The 23,306-nt window shown below is 45.5% G+C and overlaps 1 protein-coding gene across 2 annotated transcripts in view; it reads right to left on the bottom strand.

Moving 5' to 3' along the window:
* Positions 1-23,306, bottom strand: part of SORCS3 (sortilin related VPS10 domain containing receptor 3) — a 586,552-nt gene that overhangs the window by 469,660 nt on the left and 93,586 nt on the right. The window lies entirely within an intron of this gene.

The raw sequence follows: 23,306 nt of genomic DNA, 5'->3' as shown, positions 1-23,306 counted from the left end.
CGGACCCCCCGCCCCACTTTTATCACTGAGAATTTCTGAGTATGAGAACATATTAAGTATAATAGTGCCAGAAGGCTGCTCTACGAAATGACCACAACTTGGTAGCTTAAAAACACCAATTTCTTTTCTTTTCTTTTCTTTCCTTCTTTCTTTCTTTCTTTCTTTTTTTGGAGAGGGGAAGGGCAGAGGGAGAAATAGAACCTCAAACAGGCCCCACACCAAGCATGGAGCCCAAGGTGGGACCCGATCTCACAACCCTGAGATCATGACCTGAGCCAAAACCAAGAGTCAGACGCTTAACTAACTGAGTCATCTAGGCACCAACCTCCCAATTTATTTTCTTACAGTTCTTAAAGTCAGAGGTCAAAAATGGGTCATACTGAATGAAAGTAAAGGTGCCAGCCAGGCTTCTAGAGGGACCAGGGGAGAATCTGAGTCCTTGCCTGTTTAAACTTCCGGAGGTCGGCAACATTCTTTAGCCAGTGATCCCTTCCTCAAATCACTCCAACCTTTAGCTTCCACTGTCCTGTCTCCTACTTCTCCCCTGTTATAAGGATCCCTGTGATGGTGTCCAGCCCACCCAGATAATCCCATATAATCTCCCCATCTCAAGACCCTTCACTAAATCAGCTCTGCAAAGTCCCTTCTGCCACGTAGGATAACATAAACATGTTCCAAAGATGAGGATATGACCCTGGGGGGCCGAGGGCCGGCCCACCACAGTGAGAGTACCTTAAATGGGTCACAGCTATAAAACAGGGTCACCATGAAGCCAAGTGGAAAAGATACTGTAAAAACACTCAACAGGGAGCCTGGCGTATCGGTTGGGGATGACTGGTCAGCATCCCAGTCACCAAACACAGGGAACTCATGGGACAGGTCTGAACACCCATTGCTGACCAGGAGCTCAGATGCAGATTATCTCCCTGTATGCTCACTGCCTGCTGCGAGATGTATGTGACTGGCCCTCTTTCAAGGATGAGAAAATAGTCTCGAGAGTATGTGGCTTTGTCTAAGCTCACAACAAGTTGACAAAGGGCCAAGCTAAGGTTAAGTTCCAGATTGATCTGAACTGGCAAATAACAAATGTTCAAGTGGCACTGTTACCCAGCCCATTATATTACCAAATCAGGCTCCCTACCCCCACTGGTGATCCTGATTTCATATAGAGGGAGCGGGGCCTGGAGAGACAGCTCACCCTTGAACAGCATGGGAATGCCAATGCCTTGTGCAGCCAAAACTCTGCATTTAAGTTTTTATTCCCCCCAAAACTACTAATAGACTACTGTTAATCAGGAACCTTATGGATAATTTAGTCAATTAACACATACTTTGTATGCTGTATCTACTATACACTGTACTCTTACAACACAGTAAGCTAGAGGAAAGAAATGTTCTTAAAGGAACTCATAAGGGAAAGGAAATGTGTCTATAGCACTATACTATACTTGCTGGGAGGAGGGGGGGTAACGCATGTAAGTGGACCCACGCAGTATAAACCTACACTGTTCAACCATCAACTGTGTGTGTGTTTTTCACAAGCTAACCATGTTCATTTGGATGCTTGGGCAAGTTTATAAAACAGAAGCCTGATCCACCCCCAAAATAATAACAGTATACTCTCTGCAGTCATAGTCAACTCTCATCCCTTTCAAACACACACACCCACACCCACAGACACCCACAGACACACACACACAATCAGACAATTTCTAACAGCAGCACTATCGGACATTTGGGACCAGATATCCAGTGCATCACAGGATAGGTGACGGCCTCCCTGGGCCTCCACCCACTAGATACCAGGAGCGCCCTCCCCAGCCCCAGGGCTCCCAGGAGGAGGGCAGGGCCGCAGACACCTGCAAGCCCAGGGCTCCACTGAGGCCTGGCCGTGTGCAGTGAGCCAAAGTCTCTGCTCCCTGGTACCCCCATTTCTCTCCCTCACTCTGTGAGCATCTCCATGTCTCCCTCCCTCTAGGCTTTTCTTTGTGTCTCCAGTGCCATATAACATGAAGGAACTAATCAAGGCTTTGTGAGGCTTTTTTTTCTTTTTTTCCCCCACTGCAGAGTAAGCCCAGGTACTTTTATTTTGATTAAAGCTGATACCTTCAGTGAAGACAGTACAGGAAAGTTCTCTGAGTCCTGAGATATAAGATGATTACTATTTTGCCTGACCCAGGTTCTCGGAGAAGGATGAGCTGATACAGCGATCTTAGGTAAAGAACCAAATACAGGCTGGTTCTCAGAGGCAGGCATGGTGCCTGTTTGGATTCTGGACTGCCCTTTATGAAAAGATAAAAAGACAACCTTCCGTGCAAACTATATTTGATGTAATTATTTGGCAAGGATGTCCTACACAGAGCGGCCACTTAATTCCATTTCAAATTAATCTTATTTCACTAGCAGAGTGTGACCTGAAAAAGAAAATGTTTTAAAAAGCCAGCAACAAAAATACCCAAATATTAAGCATAAATGTCTTGTCCCATTTTCAATAGGCAAATGCTATTGACTTTCAGATGAGGGTTTCATGCCAACTCTAACTACCCTTGCGATGTCTTGGCAACATTAAGGCTGGCCTAGCAGAAAGAACTCAAAACAGACCTAAGAATTTCCCAGCCCAGGGGAGTGCCAGAGAAGTCCACGGAGTGTTAAAAGGGCACTCCATGGCGTACAGGAGACCTGAGAAAACCATGCAGAGCTCACTCCCTCCAGAAAACCTCCCCCCCGCCACTATGGACTCCTACCAACCCTCTCTTTACATGCCTTGGTGCAACCGCAGGCCCCTCACAGCCAGGTAGATCCTGGCCTTATACCCCCTACCTGGCCCCCAGCTCTGTCCCCAAATCCTCAGCACCTATGAGACTTTGCTGAGCTACTTGTTTATGTATCTGTCTCCCAGTCAGACTGGGAATCTTCCAGAGCCAAGTACTAGGTTCGCTAACTCCAGGGCCTTTAGCACTTGACACCAGCAAGTGTTCAATATCTGCTTATTTAATGAAAGAAAAGGCGAGAAGGGCAGGAGGGGAAGTGCTACATTATCATGCACTTGCCGGGGTCAGAAGCAACAACTCAGCTCTGCTTTCAGCTTCTTGCTATTCAGGGGAGCACACCTTGTCTCCAAGCTAAGTGAGAATTCTTGGCTTCAGGGCTGCGTCTTTTCATCTCTGGAAGCCCATCCTGCTCCCACGGTACTAGTCCGGCACTGGAAACAGAAACTCCAGAGCCCTTCTGTCCAGAAGACAGCGGCACCAAGAGGGAGGCAGTCTAAATGCCACGCCCAAGGCCAAGGCAGCCCTGCAGGCAGTCATTGTGTCTTTACAGAACTGGTCCCAGGGGCACTGGGACTGCATCTCCTCATTGACCACTGGCTTGCTAGGTCATGATTCTACAAGCTGAACATTTCTGTGCACCCCCCACCCCCGATCAGTACATGCCCACATCAAGTACCGAGGGAGGCCTCATCACGGACTCAGTGTCTGTCTGCCTGAAGCTCAGTGGCAATCTTGCAGAATCCACCGACTTACATGCATCTTTGTATTCCTAAGACCTAATCAAGGCCTCAAGCTTTGTGCTAGCCACTTTCAACACATTCTCATTTATTCCTCAGTGATGGAGGAGCTCTCGCTATCCCCATTTTACAGATGGAGAAACTGAGACTCAGAGAGTTTTAGTGTATGCTCAAGGACACAGCTAAACAAATAGCAAATCACAGATCAAGACCCAGGCTTTCAGCTCTAAATCCTACATTGCGTCCAAGGCACCATACTTCATCTCCAGAGCGGACACTCAATAAATGCTCATTGAGTTGAACCAAACACCCAGAACACTCTGAAACTGACGGAAACACACAGACCAGGCTCCTCATAGCTTACTGCTGCTTGTTAAAATTATTCTTGGCTAACAAGAAATAATTAGAGTCTCTGGAGTACAGTCCACTAGAAATATGTCCTTGGGAATTAGGACATAAAACAAGCCTAAATAGGAATGTCTCTGCTGGCTGGTGAAGTTCGTAAAATCAAACAATTGCCATGCTCAGAGGGATGCTGGAGATCATGTAGTTCCTGTCCATGCTGCACAGAGAAGCCAACTCAGGCGCAGATGGACAATGACTTGTTCAAGGTCACCCATCAAGCTGCAGCCATGACAGAACCAGAATCCATGATTGTCCCTCCTTGCTCCCTCTGCATCCCAGGATCCCGAGTCTGAATGCCTGGCTGCTATTTCTCACTGCCCACAGCCTTTAACCCAGGCTCGCAGAGGGACTGCTGGCCAAATCCCCCTTCCTTGTCAGGTAATTGGGACTCAAGGCCACAGACAGAAGCTGCCACATCATCTCAGCATTTAATCACCCGCAAAAGCTATTTCCCGCCTCGTTTGCTCCACTGCCAGAAATATTATCCTTAAATAATCAATACACGGCAGACACCCCGCGAGGGACAACACCGTCTTCCTTTTTCCTGGGGAAATGGTAAAATCAGCACAGGCTACAGAAAGAGACGGGGAGGCTGCTCAGCCTCTGAGACATGGGGGTTAACAACACAGCCTCACAAAATCAAGTCATAAACTCCAGGGAGCCTTGAGGACCAGGAGAGCCTTCTTCCTGCTGGCACGGGAAGAGTCGGGACCATCCGTTCAGTCCAAAGTAAAGGTGGCTCTCCCACCGAGAGCTGTGAGCACAGGGGCAGCAAGAGCGTTAGCAGAGGGGCTGGTGGGAGGGAGGGGTGGTCTGTGAGGGCCAATTATTCATGGAGTTTCTGCTTTACTGGGAGGCACAGATCCCACCTTCTCCCAAAAGGGATGGGAACTGGCTTGCGAAATTAAACACTACATAGAATATTATCTTTTATAAGATCAAACTTAAAACTATAATCAAAAAACCATTCAAAAGGAGCAGAGAACAGGCATTTCCAGTTCTTGCAGACACTCAGATCATTGAGAGATGGAGGAAATCAGCATGGTCTGGTTTGTGTGCCGTGAGCTGAGGCCTGCAGTTTGAGCAGCTCTTCTCACTCATTTCTCAAATCTGTCTCAATATGCCCATGTGAAAAATGAGGAACCTGAGCTCAGAGGGTGAAAGAACTTGACCGGCAACACGCAGCTAGTGTCTGGCTCCCAGATCTGAGTTCCTGCTCTGCAGACCCCTCACTGTGTCAGCTGGAATGATGCACTGGTAAATGTTTAAACACCGGCTCGCCGAAAGAAAAAATAAAAGAGCCCTGATTTATGGCATTCACTAATTTCCATAGTGTAAATATTGTCATCACGGCCAATTTCAAGCAACTCATGTGCATTACTCAGTTCAAAAAATTCCTGAAAATGTATCAGTCAAAGTCACTAGCATCAGCACACCGCTGCTGGGAGGGACAGGAGGTCTCTCCGCACACTGCCTGCCTGCCCGGAGCTCACAGCCCGGTGATGCCCTGTGAGAGAACGGCATGCTGGGATGAAGGGCCAGGCCTCAGTCGTCCTAAAGGATATGACCCCCCATCAGCCACCTCTCCAGGCTCCTGACCTCCTCCGGAAGCCTCAGGGATCATACCTATGCTGTTCCACTGCCTAGACATCTATTCCTTCATTTCTCATCCTAAACACTGCTTCTCTAGGGAAGTCTTCTCTGAGGTTAGGTTTCTCCGTAAAACACTCTCACAACATCAAGACTCCAACTACAATAACTCAGTATTATGTGATGTGTCCATCCTCTGTCCAGGGATTCCCAGGACCTTTTACAGGTTCGAGGGTCAAGCAGCTATCCCATGAGGCAGGCCTCCCATTTCTCCTGTGAGGTATACCTATACTTAACTGCATCCACAAGGAATCTGAGGGACAGGAAATCTTGGAAGAGGAAGGCGGGTCATCTGACAAACCTCCCACTTGAATATACACAGGATCCCAAGATAGTGCTAAATGCCAATTCCAGTTCAGTAGATCAGGGGTGGTACCTGTGATTCTGAATTTCTGTTAAGCTCCCAGGTGATGCTGATGCTGCTGAGCTTTGGACCACATGGTGAGTAGCAAAGCTCTCCCAGATCTGCACTGTCCAGTATGATGTCCATCCAAGCACTGTGGCTACTGACTACTTGGCTCATGGCCAGGCCCAAGTTAGATGTGCTGCAGGTACAAAGTCTGCACCAGATTTCAAAGGCTTAGTAGAGAAAAAGGATACCAAATACCACATTAATAATTTTATGTATTGAAATAACATTTGGGGGGCAACTGGGTGGCTCAGTCAGTTAAATATCTGCCTTCAGCTCAGGTCATGATCCCCAGTGTCCTGGGATCAAGTCCCACATTGGGTTCCCTGCTCAGCAAGGAGTCTGCTTTTCCCTCTCCCTCTGCCCCCTTCCGTCATGTGGGTTCTCTCTCTCACTCTAACAAATAAAATCTTCTAAAAAATTTTTTAAAAAGAGATAACAATATTTTGAATATAGTAGGTTAAATAAAATAAATCATGAAAAATAATTTAATGGGCTTGGGGTTTTTTTGTTTTTTGTTTTTTGTTTTACTTTTTAAAATATGGTTATTACTAGGAAATTTTCAATTTCCTATGGAGCTCATGTTACATTTTTACGGAACAGTGCTGTCACAGATCTTCCCATGAAACACAGTAAACCCCACAAAGCAGCATCCCCACAGAGTCCCATGGAACTGTACCGCAGCCTCATCATAGGAGTCCCTGCTCTTCTTATATACAATAAGGACCCACACTCAACTCTGAAAACGCTGAGTTCATCAAAATCAAATAGATTCCTTCTCTAGCAGATTTCTCAGAACCTTTCTCTAGCTCCTGCCCCTTGTGAACTTCCCACAAAGGCTACAGTGTAGTTGGGGTTTCTCAAACTGCTTTGACCTCTCTACGGCAGCAAACTATTCCAGACTCACTTTTCAGGCAAATTCCCATGTCCCATCCCAAGCTCACCACATTGGAGTTTCTGGGGGTGGGGTCCAGGAATCTAATTTAATGATCAGATGATTATGATGAAGTTTCCTTGGAGCCACTTAAAAGGATCTTTCACTGCTGCTTAAATACCCCTCCTAACAAGGAGCTCATCACCTCTCAAGGCAGCCTGTTTCACTACTCGGCAGATAACTCTATTGTAACAGCTATTACCCACTGGTGATATTGTATCACTAGCATCATTACCCTAAATGGTCCCCAAAAGAAAAGTCATCTGACCAAACTTACAAGATCATATAAACTTATAAGATCATAACTTACAAGATCAAGTCAGGACTGAGAGCTTGCTAAGCCAAATTCTTCCTTTTACAGCTAAGGAGCTAAGACACACAGAACGGGAAATTATGCTCAAGGTCACACATGCAGACAGAAGTAGACATGAGACTCCAAGTAAGTGCTCACCCCCAAGAACCCTGCCTCAGACCTTGGCAGCAAAATGCCCCTGTGACTCTGACCAGACTTCCTAGATGCCCCCAACCCAGAGGCCAGGTGCCAGGTCCTGGTGGGCAATCCATTAGTTCCAACAAGACTTCCTGAAGACCCCTCCCACCCTCTTTAAATACCAGAACGAGACCCCGGTTATGCCTGCCATCCTCTTCCATGTGACACTGAATCTTACACCTGGGCCCCCAGCTCCCAGCAGGCATCTCACCCACCCGGGCACATTCCCAGAGCTAGGACAGCAGCTGATTTCGCCCCAAGGGGTGGTGGGAATGTCCACTGCAGCATACCAAATACCTGACCAGATACTTATGTCCTAAAACTCTCCCAAAAACAGAAACAGCCAGAAGTGCCCCTCTGGACACGGTTCCTGAAGCAGCCTCCACACCCAAACTCTGTGAATCGGCCTCACCCTGGCTTTCCCTCCGGCTGTAAGCTAACAGAAGCCCAACACACAGCCGTCTAGAAGCTCCCTGGGGGTGCCTCATCTCTCCCTCTCTGCGTTCTCCCTGGGGAGCTGTGAGGAGCCCACCATCTGGATTCCCTCACACATAGATCTTTTCCTTATGTGCAGGAGAACTGGTGGTTCTCTGACCCTCCCTTCTGACTCTTGTGAACACAGTGGGAGACTGGAGGTTTGAGAGACAGAGGGCCAGGCCAGGAGAAACGGCAGTGGGGAAAGAACAGAGTGAGGCTGATGCAGGAGGGTGCTCAAGGGTGGAGCTGCTCTCCACAGCCATTCGGATTCCATCCCCAGAGGGAGGAGGACTCCGTGAGCTGCCCTTGCCCCAGAACCTCCTTCCATGCCCAGGCCTTTACACGCTTGTCCACACGCTCTGTGCTCTCACAGTGTGCCTCCGACGTCAGGTCACTCCAGTGTCGCTCGGGAGGAGGAGAGCCTCCAATTAGGCAGAGAAGCAGATGCTTCTTGCATAGAAAATTGGGCTGGAGGGAGCAAGGGGTGACTCGAGAAGCTCCTGCGCAGCAAATTCCCCACCAGGAGAAGCTCAACAAGCACTGAATGACTAATAAGCACCACAGAGAACAAAACTTCACCATTGCCTTCAAGCACCTCAGCGGCTTATTATAGGTGCTCTGTGTGGTGGCCATGGATACCACACTGTCGAGGAAAACAAAAAATCAGATTAGCAGAAGGATTTCTTTTTTCCTTTCCTGTGTATCAAGACTTCCCTCTCCTCCATCCACTTCTCCTGGCCCCATCTCGAGCACGACCTCTCATCAAATATTCCTTGCATTATAGAACGCAATTGACGGATAGAAAAAGTAGGGCTCTGGTTTTTTCTCTTTTTTTAATCTAACAAATTCTCAGATTTCTCCAAAGGATGCCTGTTCACCACCTCCTCACTACTGAATGCCAATTGACATGCCTACTTATCTCCTCCGGAAGGAGGGAGAGTGCCTACACCAAATGATTCTCAAACTTTGGTGCACATAAAAATCACCTGAAAGCTCATGAAACAGCAGATTCCTGGTGCCTTCCCTACACCTCTGATTCTGCACATCTGCTCTAGAGCTCAGGAAGCCATTCTGGTACCAAGTCAGGCACACTGTGAAAAGCTCTGCTCTAACAGTTTTAAGTGATCAGGTCACAAGAACTTACTTAGAGGTTCCTTTTCAGAAGATATGTGACTCGACTGTTCATTCTGTTTTATCCAGTTAAAGCCCTGGGTTCTCCTTCCCTGCATCTGTCCTGCCCTGGACCGCCTTGAGCTTTGATGCCACTTTACCTGCAGTAAAGGAATTTAGCGAGTGGCACCTACTGGCCATCGTCAATAGTACAGCCAAGCTCTAAAAGACCTGTAAATCAGGAAGATTCAAAGGAAAGTGGGAAGGGCCACAGTTCTAAAGAAAGGGGGACACTAAGATTTCAGAGAAGAACCTAAGGGCTTGCCACAGTCAAGTCCTCTAGAGTCAGCCTTACAAAAAGGTATTATTTCTACAGGCCTGGGAGCTAGTTGCACCTACATCTTAAAATGAAATTTTTTTTAGCATATAGGCTAGAGATCCCAGGGCTCCTTACAGCTTTTCATTTAATCATTGCTTCAGGAAGCAGACCTCACCAACTTTCTTGGGAGGGTCATTTTCTCAGCTGCTCCAGCATAGAGTACGTATACCAACACTGACCACTAACTCAACAAGTAGTCGCTGATCATCTTCTCTATGGAAATCATGGGCTGTATCAGAACAAGTCACAAAACCAGCTCTTGGAAGGCATACACTCGAGGTGGGAAAATAAGACCCTGAGAATCAGAACCACATTTTATGGGGGTGAGGCGGATTGGACATGAAGCTATCCACCCAAAAAAAAAAAAAAAAACAAACCTGGAGGAATGTGAACTCAAAGAATGGCCACTTTCCCATCCTTCCTCTAAAACCCCTTAAAACCATAAATCTGACATCTGTTACCTAAGTAATAATGAGTCTTCCCACCATAATGGAGTATAAGTAATATTTATGTTAAATTAAACCCACAGGCAGTTATGGTGGAGAAAATGATGGAAGAATATGTCACAGAAAGCCACTATGGACATCTGGGGAGGGGAGAGGAAGGAAGTATCATTCAAGTTATAATGCAGAGTTAATGCCCTTTGTGTATTCTGGCCCCACATCTCCTTGAGCTCAGGGGATAACGTTTGCTCCTCCTTCCACTTACAACTTCCCCAAATCCTGTCTTTGTCATAGTTCTGACACCAGCAGCAAGAAAAAGCCAAGGTGAAGGCCCAGCTTGCCGCTAGGTTGGAAACCAGACTCCCCCAACCGCCAGCAGTCTGAAGGACCCTGCCTTTAACAAGTCATCCATCCAACTTTATCTAACCATTGCATGCCCAGCACTGTGTCTGTGCCTAAGATGCAAGACAAAACTCCTACCTCTCCCACAGAGCCTACACAGGACACAGACAAGCCAGCCCTGTGAATGCAATGTAGTAGGAGAAAGGTATGCAAGGTTGCCCACAAGGTCCGCCAGCACTTCCCACAGGGCTCCTCACTCAATGCAGGGAAGTCAGGATGGGGCTCCAGCACCGGGACAAGGAAGCAAATATCCACCAGATCTGGTGAAGTCTTCCACTCCACCAGTATTCTGTGACCCACCTTCTCCACTGCTCTCATGGACATCAGCCTAACCCTCCTGGTTCTCTCTAGAATGACTTTATAGCTTTAGTGTGTCTTCCCCAGACTTTGTCTCACTCTCCTCTCTCCCATGTGGACTTTCTCCTGAGTCATTTCTCCTGAAAGCAGCAGGATAATGCCACCATCAAAAAGAAGAGCTGCTTCCAGATACTCCAGAAGATAAGGACTACTCCAGGAAACAAAGCAAATCGCCACCATCCCTGGCTCCAAAATGCAAGCTGGTGGCTGTGGATACCAGGATGTCCCCCACCCTGGGCCTAAATGAGGTTGCACATACAGGGCTGAAAGCCCAAACTCTGCCACCAGACTCCCTGGTGACAACCTGAGCTCTGACATTGACTAGCTTGGTGACCTTAGACAAAAGAAATACTTCTCAGGGGCTTGGTCTCCTCATGTGTGAAACAAGGACCTGACTCACTATGTTACTATGAAAATTAAATGGCAATATTTATAATGCACTTCAAATTATACCTGAAACAGAGTAAGAGCCTTGGAAATTTTTGTTTAATAAAATAATTTCTTCTTTCTTCCCATCAAACAGCATATATGAAGGTCATCTAGAGTGTGCGGCAAGTCAGGTCAGAGTTCCCACCCTATGTCAATATTACTGACACATTGCCCACCACATGCAGAGGGCCAGGTAGAGGAGGGAACCAACACCGACTGCCTGCCTACTGCAGACCAGCCACAGTTGTGAGTATTTTCACACGTATTATACATCACTTAATCTCTCAGCAATTCTGGGATGTCAAAATCTTTATCTCTAATTTATTGATAAGGAAACAGAGCTGCAAAAATTCTTCTGACCTGGTTAGGAACTAGAGACCATCTCCATGACTATAAAGTTTTGGAACGGTCCATAAACCTCTTAAATTCTTCATTTGTCTGTTTCTACAGAAAGATCAGGAATTGACTCCAAAAGGAAACAGGGTTTATGAGGAAGAGTGGAGCTGGGGAGACATCACTTCTCTCTGTTCAGATCTCTAGAGAGAGAAATCAGGAAATGGGCAGGGGGAGGTGTGCGTGCGTGCGTGCATGCGTGCATGTGTGTGTCTGAGGTAGAGAGGAAAAAAATAAGGTTTCATGGGACAAGAAGAAAGGTAAAACTAGGGGGCTGACATGGACCTAGGAAGAGGTACTACAGCTTAATTAGAGGAGTTTCTGGCAGGGTCTGACTCCTGGTAGAGATTCAAACCTAAGTCAATCTTGTTCTAACGACCAGCACATCACTTCTCCTGTGTTCTGTCAAAGGCAGACATCAATAATCGATCATAGCCCTCATGCCTTCAGGTCTGGAAGTAGTCCCAGACTTCACACTCCAGGAAGCCCTGCCAATCATCCAGGGTTGACTACTAGATAAAATCTATTTGCCATCCTTTCTCTTCACCATGCTATCAAAAAGAGATTAAGAAGCACCCAGTCTTCAAAGGATGGGGAATCTACTTAAGGAATGATTGGGACACAAGAAACAAGTAATACTATATATTCTTAGAATTTCCTAGGTAATTCTTAGTTAAGAAGTCTGAAAAAAAAAATCAATAGTCTAGGCAATGCAGTACAATTAACTATGCTTTCAGACACTAATAACTCATTGCTATCTCAGCTGAAACTTCTAGAACACTTTATGATTTACAAATTACCATCACTTGACTCTCACAACCACCTCACTAGGCAGACTGGCGCCTTATAAAGTGTAAAGCATAAATCCCTTATTAGTTTTAGTGGTTTGTCAATTTCTTAAGTAGGGAATCACCTTTGCAATTCTCATCCCCTTCGTTTCTTTTTCCTATTGCTGCATCAACCAGAAGCCCAGAGCCTTGCTGCTCAGTGTATGTATGGTCCATGATGCAACAGCCCCAGCCTCATGGGAAGCTGGAGAGAAATGCAGAACCTTAGGCCCCACCTCAGACTGCGAGGAATCTGCATCTTAGTAGGATCCCCAGGTGACTTCATGTACATTAAAGTTGAGAAATAAAAACAGTAAAAGCTATCCTGATTCTTATTCTGATTATAATGAGAATGTGTCTCTTCTTTCAACATCATTTATGATGCTTATTTTAAGTTTTTGACAGATATCCTATGTCCATTAAGGTAGAAAATTCTATGGGATTCTAAAAACTATGAAAAAATTAAAGGTCTAGGGAAGTTAAAGTATCTGCCATCAGCCAGCTTGTAAGTAACAGAGCAAGCACAAAAGTCCATGCTTCTGCTGCCCTCGTGCTGGCCTGCCATCACAGGTGAAGAAGAACTGATAACAAATTGTTCATGCCTAGCATGAGGCTCCCAGCCAACATACTGGATGGATGGATGGATACTGGAAGGATGGATGAATGAATGAGTTTCACTGTACTTTGCACGAAGTTCCCCCCATCAACATGTATTTGGTGCACGAACAGATGAATATCATTGTACTTAGTTTTATGTAAGAAGTTGGTTTCTGCAGAGCTGAATGAACATTAAATTTTAGATCCTTGAATATTTGTGAACCACATGACTCAGTGTGCAAAAAGAAATCTCTATTTTAAGGTACTCTGCACTAAATCCTTTCACAAAGAGAGGAGGGAAAAAAAGCTTGCTTCATAAAAATGTACTCTCCTTGATAGATTTTAATCAACAAGTGTTGATTGGGCACAGCTGTGTGCCTATAACTGTTCTTAGTTCTAATAAGGATTCAGAAGACATAAGACAGTAGCTTTCATGTTTAGCATACACCAGAATCACCTGTTGGGTTTATGTAACCACAGATTGCAGATCTAACCCTCCTTCTCCAAGTCTTTCATCCAGTAGGTCTAGAGTATAGACCAAAAATTAGCATTTCTAACAAGTCCCAGGATGATGGGTCATACTTCCCAAAGGATCATACTTTGGGAACAACTGACTTAAATATCCTCCCTGCCTCTAGAACAGTGGTTCTTACCTCAGCTGTATATCTGAATAACCTGGGAAGCTTTTAAAAATACTGATGCCTGGTTTCTTCCAATGACCAGGCAAATCAAAATCTCTGGGAGTGGAGCCTGGGCACTGAAATTTTTTATAGGTTCCCCAGGTATATCTAATGTGAGGTCAGATTTATATACCCCTGAGCCTTAGAGTTTAGCTGGGAAGGTAAGAGAGATATGCAAGAGGGGGTCCCAGGGCACCGGGTGCCAAAAGCAGCTGATACCAGCTGGAGAAAGCCAAGCATGTGCACCTCTTCCAAGCTCTGAATTGAGTCACATCACATCACCGGCTTGAACTGGACTCTCTGGGGGTATTTACACTTCAGAAATTGGCAAGTGCTACAAATCAGGGCTTTCCCCCCTCTCCTTACAGAACCAATTTTTTTTTTAAGATTTTATTTATTTGTTTATTTGTCAGAGAGAGAGAAAGAGAACACACAAGAAGGCAGAGTGGCAGGCAGAAGCAGAGAGAGAAGCAGGCTCCCCACCAAGCAAGAAGCACGGTGCGGGAGTCAATGCCAGGACCCTAAGATCATGACCTGAGCCAAAGGCAGCAACTCAACTGACTATGCCTCCCAGGCATCCCTAGAGAACCAATTCTTAAACACCTACCAGCATACCACTAATGAGAAGGTACATGTGACAGGCACCAGATGAAGAGTCAGACAACAAATACCAGAAAGATGAGAAGAAAAGGAAATGCCATTGGGCTAGTGTGGTCATGGAGAACTTCATGGAGGTGGTGAGGCCAGGGGTGGACCATTAAGGATGGATAGGATCTGTGTGGAAAGAAGGCCATCTGCCTGGGGAGGAAAACGGGAGTATATGTTTGGAGGTGGGACAGGGCAAGGCACCTCTGGGAAGAGTGAGGATTCTCTTTTTTTTTTTTTAAATTTTTTATAAACATATATTTTTATCCCCAGGGGTACAGGTCTGTGAATCACCAGGTTTACACACTTCACAGCACTCACCAAAGCACATACCCTCCCCAATGTCCATAATCCCACCCCCTTCTCCCAAACCCCCTCCCCCCAGAAACCCTCAGTTTGTTTTGTGAGATTAAGAGTCACTTATGGTTTGTCTCCCTCCCAATCCCATCTTGTTTCATTGATTCTTCTCCTACCCACTTAAGCCCCCATGTTGCATCACCACTTCCTCATATCAGGGAGAAGGAGTGAGGATTCTTGTTGCAGAAAAGTATTTCTCTGAGTTTAGAATTTCACAAAATGGGTTTCCATAGAAAAGTGCATACACGCAGTAGAGGATCATAGATTGGCCATACTTTCTGCAAGGATCGTTAAGACAAAAGCAGGCCAGAGAGTAATTATCCAGCCCTACCAGTGCTTCCTGAGGACCCCTTGACTTTGTACTAGTCAACAGCTTGCAGACAGCACCCTCCATATTCTCCCGTTAATATACCAGTCTATTTGATTCCATGCACCTCCTCCCAGAAGACTTTAGGGGACAAATTTGCATCTTCCAAATCCTGCACTCATTCCCAGGGGGAGATGGAACTGTCAATATCCATTCAGGATCCTGGAACCTCTGTAAGAAGCAGGTGCATCTCAGTTTATTGAAAAACCCAAGATGTCAGAATGAGAAAAAGAGAATTGGCACTGGAGAGGAAGAGCTCCGTCTCTCCCTCCCCCTACAGGTCAAAGACAGGCTTGCAAGGCCACTTCTGCCAGCTTCCTGGACCCAGAACTCTTGCCCTGGAAGCTTTCCACTCCTGTGTCTGGGGAAGGAAGAGGCGAGAAAAAGAAAAATACCCATGAATATTTCATGCAGTGCCTCTGCTGACTCTTTAGTTCCCTGAACACCCATTAAAGTGCCACTATAATAATGTCATTGTTTGCTCGTCATTTTCTACCTGGCTCTTCGGGAGGAGAAAACCAGAAATAATAATTCCTTGCTCTGATTGGGAGGTCACAGAAAATCATCTACCACTTGTACGAAGGTTTTTGAAGATCAAAAGGCTAAACAATCACATTTTCATTTATTTGGCATCCTTCAAGCAGGTAGAATTCCACAGACATACATTTTCCAGATAAATGAAGCTTACCCTTAAGCGGCAGATTTGTTTTTGAATTTGAACCATTTCAAATGGAAATTATTCTAGAATGGTACTCACTTCCCTATTTTCTTAGACCAAATACATGGAGCAAAATGTAACCTTTTTTGTAGTGCTTCAGAACCCTCATTGTGAACAGCCTGCATTTTTGCCACGTTGGAATACAGGGTGTCTCGGCTTATTGTGATGCGTAGGGCTGCTTGCCCTGAATTAATAGCCTCACACGGATGAGCATTCTGGATTCACGGTTCTGTGTTTTTTTTTCTTCACACCTGTCCAACTTTCCTGCAGCCAGGCTGCCTGCCGTCACGTCATGCCCCCATCATGCTGTTTGCCTCTAGTGTCCACTCGCCCCCTTACTTGCTTCCCAATTATAATTTGTTGCTCTAAGTGTGCTAGGGCTTGGGAAACTTCAACCACCAACATCATTATAACACTATGTAGAAAGAGAATTAATAGGCTCTGAACAAGGGCCAAAGGCAGTGTTGGCTAAGGAAACCATGTGACCTTGAGCACATTAAAACATCTTGCCTTCACATTGCTAAACCGTATTTATTTATATATTTGTTGTCTCCTGACACATCTTGGATAGCAGAGTTTGCGTGACAGGCAATCCTTAATAAATGCCTAGTGACTATTGGTGGTTAGTGATTTTTAATGAGCATGTGTACATACAGGTATTTATGGCTATTCATAAACACACACACACACACACACACACACACACCACCACCACCACCACTGACCATGTGCTTCAACCCCAGTCCCCCACTCTGCTCCTGCTGAGCTGCCATTCTCCAACTACTCCGGCAAGAGTGCGCTAGGACCCCTGCCCCCTTTGGAGCTGTGCACTTTGCCCTCCCCCCACCCCAGGACTTTTCCTGCAGATCTTTGCCTGGCTGGCTCCTTCTGCTCTTTCAGGTCTCAGCTCAACTATACCCCTCTGAGAAGCCTCCCTAACTTCCCTGTGTCCAAGGCTCCCCACCCCCTGAGTACAGGGCCTCCTACTTGGCCGCCACCAGCCCTGACTCCCCAGGACAGCACCAGGTCCTCTGCGGAGCACCTGCTGAACTGGCAAGTCCCAGGCATGAGACTTCAACATGTGAATTTTAGGGGGACACAGCTCAATCCATAACAGAGCCTAAGACTTAAAATCGGGGTTAGAATACAAGGCAAGTTACGAGGAAGGAGGGCAGAGAACATGCACCCAAGCCTGGGAGGAGAAAAAGATCTCAAGAAGATGAGCTCTGAGCTGAAGCTCACAGAGTGCCTCTAGCATGTAAGCAAGGAGAGTGCAGTGGCATCCCAGAGAAGAGGTCACATGCGAAAGACCAAAAATATCTATGAAAATAACCCCTATACAAAATCTCAGCCCAACGATTTCATAGCCAAGAATCCCTCACTGCAGGGATCGCAGTAAGGCGACAGAAGCCACTCCATTGTCCCTGCCCTCTGCAGGTGATGATTGTCCCCTCCATAAATTGGAGACCTCACTGTCACTCTGCATGGAGCCCATTTCAGTTTCTAGGGCTACTGTAACCAAGTACTGCAAATTGGGTGGCTTCAACAACAGAAAATGTCTGTATCAGAGTTCTGGGGGTTGGAATCCAAGACCCAGGTGTGGACAAGTTGGCTCCTTCTGAGAGTTCAGAGAGTCAGCTCCGTGCCTCTCCCATAGTGTCTGGTGTTGGCTGGCAATCTCTGGTGTCCTTTTATCTTCACAGGGTGTCCTCTCTGTCTGTGTACAAACTTCCCTTTAATAGAGACCCCAGTCACCTAGTTTTAGGGGCCCACCCAACTCCAATATGAACTCAACTAATCATATCTGCAATGACCATATTTCCAAATCGGGCCATTTTCTGAGGTCCCAGGCATGAGACTTCAACATGTGAATTTTAGGGGGACACAGCTGAATCCATAACAGAGCCTAACTAAGATTTAAAATCAGTTTTCCCTGGGGCGCCTGGCTGGCTCAGTCGGAGGAGCATACAACTCTTGGTCTTGGGGCCATGAGTTTGAGCCCCACATAGTATGTAAAGATTACTTAAAAATAATAAACCTTAATAAAAAATAAAAATAAGCTAAAATCAGTTTCCCCTAGCAGGGGCTGCCTCAGCGAGGCGAAGTCACATCAGGGTCACCCTAGGAACCCCTGGTCTTATCAGGGCACCAAGAGGGAAATACAAAAAGAACAGGACCCTCAGGTGTAAGAAGCAGCCTGGAAAAGAACCACAAGAGAGAGCGCTCTACTTGTACTCATGGAGGGCCACGTAACCAAGAGTGCCAGCCAGATCACATGATCAGCTCATAAGTCCCATAAAGTCCTACTGTTGGAAAAAAATATACTGGAGGCTGAGCCTTGAAGAGAGCCTGGACAGATGGGGAAATGGGAGATTAGCTTCTTCTCTGCAAAATGAGATGCTGGACAATGTTGTCTCTGGACCCTTCCTGTCATCATGATCTACCCCATCAGGTCCTAGCTGTGGCAGAGTTCACACCTGGTAGTCATCATCAAATAGCTGAAGAAAGGAAGGAATAAATGAATGAGCCCATAACCAGAAGGATAAGATGCAGTAACCCTCATTTTAGTTAACATCCCTAAAAGGAAGAAAACAAAAACAAAAACAAACAAACAAAAAAGACCAGGAATGAATCTGGGTCAAAGATCATTGTCCTCTGGAAGAAGTTAAAATGGAATAATATTGTAGCCACCGCAACAGAGTAGTGCTAACACAGAGGGCCTAATTAGACTTCTGAATACATATGCACACTGGCCCTGTCAAAATTTTCTCTGCCTCAACATGGATCTCAGACCTTTTCTCCCCCGCCAGAACCTAGCAGTTGCTTGGGTTCAGTCTAAATCCATTCTTTGATGTGAGGGTTCCTCAGCAATCTGCCCTGAGAAGCATTTATTTCAGGGACTAAGAATTCTCCCATTTCCACGTCCCAGCCTGATGTGAGTTCTTCCTGCAAAGCGCTGAAAAGCTACAGCCAAGAATACAATCAAGAGAAGGACAAACTATAATCCTGACTTCCCCTTTATACTTCAGACAACAGGACCAGCATCAAGGCAGTGGGGGGTTGAGGGGAGGAGAAAGTCGAAAGTGCAAGAATCAGGCACACACCTGTAGGAGTCATCTCCCAGAGAAAATGAAAACGCCTCCCTTTAACGCCAGAGTTTAAGAAGAGACACCGCTTCAGAAAGGAGAACTCAAAAGAAAGAAAGGGAAAGAGAAAGAAATGGAGAGAGAAAGTTCATGTGCCCCAGACTGACCACAGGGTAATAACATCCAGCCGAGAAAATGCAAGAGGAAAACCTATTCCCCCGACAATAAAACCCCAGCCCACCAGACAACAGGAGCACGGGGCGGGGGCTGGAGCTGAAGCGTGAAGGAGAGCACAAAATTCAGGGTGCCACCTCTAAGAGCAAAACACGGCGTGAGGAGCCCCCCTCGCCACTACCCCCCCCTTCCGACTCTGCTGCTGCACCTGCCTGGTGTCTGAAGGACAAGCATTCCAAGCTGACCTCTGAGAACTTTGCAAATGAGATGGAAATGAGCTTGCAGTGAGACTTGGGATGCACTGAGGACAGGCACTAATGGCAATTATTTAGTTTTAATAACTGGGTAATTGCTGACCAGACCAGCAGAGGCCAAGAGGCCAATGCCTTTGCTTTGCCAAGGAAACCAAGGGTTAGGTGTTAACTGCATAAAATTAAGTGGGCTGCTGCCCTGGTCACTTGTAATTGGGCTGTGCTGCCACATGATGTGGGGACAGACCATTTGGGTCAGGGGGCTTCTGGCACACCCACCTGGACAAAGCAGGCACAAACTTTTGTGAGCTGTAACTGAGCCAAAAAAAAAAAAAAAAAAAACCACCTTAACTTGGACAATAGCAACTATTCCATGCTGGAATGCATTAGAGGTCTGAAGACAATGGTTGATCTTGAACATGGATACAGAACTTCCAGTTTCAGGAAAAGCCAAGTGACTATCTCAAGGGGGTCCTAAAAGCAGGTGGAACTGTTAAGAGGTCACATCTTTAACATTCAGTCCCAGAAATCACTAATGTGAAAGTTGGGAAGATTTCCTAGGCACCAGCACCAAGCAGGAACACCAAGGATCCTAGTTGATGTTCTGCCAGCCGCTGATGAAGGAAGTACTTAACCTCCTAAGGGATTTCCACTCTGATTCCACGGAAGCCTCCACTCTCTGGCCTCCAACCTTTTGCTCTGTCTTCCTCCCCTCTCCCACTCAAACCCCACTTGGCACCTTCCAAGCTCCACCTGACTCCAGCCTTACCCTGCCAAGAAAGGCCATTCATGAAGAAGGTGCTGAGTGAGCACTAGCTGCCCCCACAGTTTTCTACCCCTCCTACACTCCCCAAGCCCCCAGTCAACTGTAAACTCAAAGGCTACTTAGAGATCACCCAGTCCAAGGTTAGAGATAACAAGAAACCAAGGCCCAGGCTAAGTTACTTGGCTTATCCAGACATTCTTTTGCTAATTTCTGTTTCACGTACTGGACTTTCATCTGTCTATAGACTATAGACTATATATTTCCAAAAGGCAGAGCTCCTGTATTATTCTATGTTAATCTTCTATATAACCCCATAGTAGTTAACATAGGACCAGACAGAAGAAGATCCTTCATAAATATCTGTCCGTCACTGGACACTTTGTTCTGTGATTTATTAATGACCTAACTCCAATAATAGTATTGTGGAGCTCAGAATAACTTTGACTTCCTCTAACCACACTGATGAGGAGCCACATAATAACCTAGTAATTTTATAGAAGAGCACACTACTCTGGCTGGCATCCTGCACGTAGCAGGCAACAAGGAAGGGAGAAGTGTCAGGTCTTATACCCTTATCCAGATATATCAAAACTCAGTTCCCACACACTAACTGGGTGCACATTATTTGCCAGTTTTGTATAAAGGATGGCACTTGAGAACCAAAAAAAAAAAAAAAAGACAGTCCTTGCTCTTGAGGAGTTTCAATCTAATGGGACAGGTAAGATCACAGAACATGATGACTCCATGTGACAAGCGTAATGACAGAGAAAAGGCAAAGGAGTATCATTCTTGATCATAAAAGGAAAATCCATGCTTCTCTCTCTTGACTCACCTACATGTTCCCCATGAACACACCATGACTGGCACGAATATTTGCCAAAGCCCCCAAAACACCTCCACATACATTCTCCCTGCCCAAAATGTCCTTGTTTCCAACGTAAATCTCACTCATCTTTGCAACTCAAGTTTCAAGTTCAATTCTAAGTTATTTAGGATTATTACTTTCATCCAGGCTCTTCCTCAACTACTTTACCACTCGCTTTCTGCAACATTTACTGCCTCTTATGGCATTTCTTGTCCAATTCTTGTGACCTTACTTAACTTTCATGCACTCTGGTTACTGATCTAAATTTTTAAATTCCTTAGTGGTGGGTCCCAAGTTCTCTTATGCAGAGACTTCACACATGGACAAGTCTCTGGTGCACAGCAGGTGGTCAATATATCTCCTTGCAGAATGAAGGCAGGAATGAGTAAATGAATGAATTTGCCCCATCAACAGTCAGCTTGCAGTTGTTGTTCAACAATTCCAGATAAATCTGTCCTCTGGGTGTCTCTTCTCCCCATTATACACTAACACACACAGACATATGATACTATTTTCAGTCAAACAGAATGAGTTCACCTGGAATGCATTAGCCACAGATCTCTGCTAAGATTAGCTAGGTTACTTCAATAGCACCTTTTCTAATTTAATTTTTTCTCTGGCATCTCCCCCTCCAACCCGCCCTGACTCCATCTGGACTTTTTTAGTGCTTGGGGAAAAGGAGAAAATGAGTAAAGCGGGCTGGCAGGAATGGGGTATAATTCTGCGGTTCAAACTGCCATCCACTAATGAGGGGAATAACTCTTTATTGATGGTAATAAACGAGATGCTGATACATGGGCATGGAGGTCACGGCCCAGCCTGGTGAGGCCTCAGCAGGGACTGACTTCTGTAATCGGTTTTCATTCCTCTATGAATATCCCAAGCTACAGGCGGGCTGGATGGGAATCATTTCCCAGGTAAATTCCATGTCATAGCACAGCATGCAAGACCACAAGCCCAAACACTGTGCTCAACCACCAAGCCCAGGGAAGCTAATATTTCAGTGTCTCTTGACTTCTCCCATTGCAGCACTGAAAAACCAGAAATGCTGGTGGATAGAGCATTTTTTTCCCCCACTGTTTTGGACTTTGTCTCTACCATCTGCTGTTAAGTATTAAGTACATAGCAAAAATCCTGCCCTCTACAAGGTTATTGTCAAAGGCAAGTATTAAGGCAAAAGAGCCATGATCCAAGTCCGGCCACACTCCAAATCACCTGCAGAGCTGGCCAACAACAGCTGGAGAGATTATGACTTAGTAGGTCTTGAGACAGGCCTGACAGTCTGATTTTTAACATGGGTCCCAGATGATTCAAATGTAGCCAGCCCATAGGACTTACTGATAAACAACATGGAGGCTTTGCATCATATAAACTGAATTTAAAGTAAATAAGTCAATAAATATTTAAAAAATAAAGGCAGTTTCTATACATAAAAATAAAAATAAAAAACCACATGTGCTGTTCAGTGAGAAAGGCCTCACTGAACAGTGAGGAAATCCCAGCACCATCATTTATGGTAAACCGAAGCAAGTTACCTCACCTCTGGGTAAGAATAGCTTCTTCAAAGAGCTGTTGTAGGAATTTAAGCACATAACACAAAATCAGTAGTGCAAGGCCTGGCACACGGTGGAATTTTAGTAAAGAAAAACTGTCCTGAACTGTCCTGAACAAATACAGCCTGAACTCCTACCTCCTAGACTGCCTGGCCCAGTCTACATTTCACTAATCATATTAGGTCTATCAAATGAAGGCTCTATTTCAGGATGTAAATATGATTTAGTCATTCCACATATATATAAATAATTAGGAAAAAGTATACTCGGGGCTTCTGAAAATACGGTTACCATAACAGGTGGCACAAAATTCCCTAGTTCTAAGTCAGTCTTGAACTTTTAGGCTACTGATCTCTGAAGAGTATCATGATAATGCTGCCTTCTTATGCACAGTAACACTGTGCCACAACATAAAGCCCAAGGACAATGTCACACTAGGAAATAAGATCATGGACCAGGAAGTCCTTTGAAAACTCTACCCTAGAATAATGAAAGTCTTTTAAAACCACATTTACAGGGAATAGAGGGAAAAGCTATCAACAAATTCACACATTTAGAACCTTCTTATGCTTCTATTACTAAAGTCAGTAATTCCTACAGTATTAGGAAATGGGCTTTGGGTTGAAGTTAAGTGTTACTATCAGCAAATACATGCATTCTTTCCGTTCTTGTTCTTACACCCATTTTATAGTCTGAGCAGCCCTTCAGAAGCCAGCATTAATGAAAACCAAGGCAGGATGTCAGTGCCCAAGTCCCCCTGACATGATTTGGCCCATCATTCTACGTGGATGTAGATCACTTTTCCTTTTATACTTCCTGGCAAGAAAATTTGCTAGTAAATATCATTTAACCTTTCTCATACAGTGAAGGTGGCCCTGGTTCCATCCATCAAATGGATTCCTCACTCTTAATTTAAAATATTAGAAGGTGCCCTAAACCTTTTTCTATGGGGGACACCTAAGCAAATCTTATTTGGATAGATTCCCCATGGTTGTCTAAAGTCAATGCCAGATTCTAAAAAGATACCTAGCCAG

Source organism: Mustela nigripes, chromosome 4 (genome assembly GCF_022355385.1).
Source record: "Mustela nigripes isolate SB6536 chromosome 4, MUSNIG.SB6536, whole genome shotgun sequence".
Classification (NCBI taxonomy): Eukaryota; Metazoa; Chordata; class Mammalia; order Carnivora; family Mustelidae; genus Mustela; species Mustela nigripes.
This window is presented reverse-complemented; position numbering and strand designations above follow the sequence as displayed.